At 53.2% G+C, this 1,985-nt stretch overlaps 1 protein-coding gene across 1 annotated transcript in view; it reads right to left on the bottom strand.

Annotated features, from left to right (window-relative positions):
* LOC102258102 (tyrosine-protein kinase SgK223) overlaps positions 1-438 on the bottom strand; it is a 48,290-nt gene extending 47,852 nt beyond the window's left edge. The window contains exon 1 of the mRNA XM_005864093.2: positions 283-438. The gene's annotated coding sequence lies outside the window, so the exon portion shown is untranslated. The remainder of the gene's footprint in view (positions 1-282) is intronic.
* Positions 439-1,985: the final 1,547 nt, after the last annotated feature.

Genomic DNA, 1,985 nt, shown 5'->3' with positions numbered 1-1,985 from the left:
GGCTCCCTGAGGGGTTGGACATCCAGCTACTTCCCAGGAGCTACCACAGAGCCACAGAGAAGCAGTTTCCGCAACGGGCACCTGAGAGCACAAACTTGTCTTGGTTGCCTGGTGCCGGAGGTCCCCGGATCACCAACACCAGGGGAGCTTCCTTCAGGCCCCCCAGTTCAGGGCACTCTGTCCACGCCCACCTGAGGCTCTGCAATTCTCTGACAAAGGCACAACTTTCACCATCAGGACTGCTCAGAGATGCAAAGGTCAACAAAGCCCTGGGCTCCTCACCATTTCCGACGCGCTGCATCCTCTCAAAACTGGTTTCTCAGTCGCGGCAAACAATGTACCACCCTGCCCAGCTGGAAAGGATTCTTTCCCAGTTCTGTAGGTCTAGAGAGGGCCTACAAGGATCTCAGTTTGTTTTAAGTAAAAGATGGTGAAGAACTCAAGTGACACTCACAAATCGGGAGCCGCACCTCACCTCGCCCACCAGCTCGCTCTCCACAGCCTGGGAATGGCAATGGCACCTTCCCAGCCCACATTCCTTACCTCTGAGGGAAGGCAGCCCCCAGAATTATGCAAATTCCCCCATTTCTGTGGGAGGCAGCAGTGTGAGACAAGAAAGAGATTTCAGCATGCTTTCTGATCCAAGTCATGATAAAATATCTTTGCCTCTGCAAACTTGTGCACTAGACTTGAGGCTACTATTTGAAGACTGGAGCTGTCAGATACATGCCCACCTCCTTTCCAAAAGACTACAAAGAATGCTGGCCAGATCCAGATCCATAAACTTAAATATTTTGGCTCAAAATACTGCCCCTCATACTTGCATCAAAAGTTGTTTATGCCTTCCCCTGAAATGACAGATTATCAGAAAACACTCATCTAAAAAATGTACATATATTACAATTAAATTAATGCAGCAGTGGAAAAGAAAAATATGTATGAAAGGGTCTGGATTTCAAGAATCCACTGGCAAGGGTTGCCCGGGCAGAGAGGAGAGAGTGACAACCTTCACACACACACACACACACACACACACACACACACACACGGTAAGTTATGATAGCCACCTAACTTTTTATTTTATTTTTTCCTTCTCCAATGCTATGCAATCTAATCCCAGCAGTAGGAATGCGTTCTGGGTTAGACCCACTGCAGTCTAAACCAGTAAGAAGGATCCCGAGTTGCACAAGACCCCCAGATAAGAAAATAACTGCAGAATTCTCCAGTGCTTCGTGTCCAAATTCAGTTTCAGAAAGGGAAGGGGCTGCTACCATCATCAGTTCAGGCTGCGATCAATAAGGTCTCCGGAACCTGACTCTGGACCTGACTTATTGCAAAACTCCTCGCCGCTAGATCTCCGGGCTCGGCTCCCCTATGGGCTCTGCGCAGCTATGTGCTTGCTGACTAGGCTCTCTCTACCTGAGAGAAATACACAGTCCCCGGTCAGCCTGCCCTGCCTCCATTCCCATTCGCAGGACCTGGAAGTGGAGAGGTCCGTGTGTGTGGTGTGGTGTGTGTGGTGTGTGGTGTGTCCTGGCTGGGGAAGGGGCAGCAGAGGCAAGGCTGAAGAACGTGCCCAGGGCATGCCTTTCGGAGGCTCAGCCATAGCTCAGGGAAGAGGCATCATTCAGTCCCTCTGCACACCCCATGTAACCCGGAGCCGCTAAGGGGCAGCTACGACCCTGGGGCCCCAAGCCATCACCACCGGGCTCCTGGTCCGGGCGGCCCGGGTGGCCCCTCGCTCCCCACTCCTTGACCACACTGCCGGGGAGGAAAGGCGGTCTCCACACCAGCGTTCCCAAAGCTCTTCGGTCTGGCCCCAAACCGAGCAGCGGGACCAGCAGAAGAGTCCGTTCCCCTCCCGGAACTCCAAGGAAAGTTTCCCCGTTTTCCTGAACGCAAGGATCAAATGAATCGCAAACACCCCTCCGGCTCCCGTGCGCTCCGGGCTCGGCGCCTCCACCGCGGGCACCACCGGAGCGCAC

This window comes from Myotis brandtii, unplaced genomic scaffold (genome assembly GCF_000412655.1).
Source record: "Myotis brandtii unplaced genomic scaffold, ASM41265v1 scaffold185, whole genome shotgun sequence".
Lineage (NCBI taxonomy): Eukaryota > Metazoa > Chordata > Mammalia > Chiroptera > Vespertilionidae > Myotis > Myotis brandtii.
The sequence above is the reverse complement of the archived record's forward strand: the minus strand, read 5'-3'. Positions and strand labels throughout refer to the sequence as shown.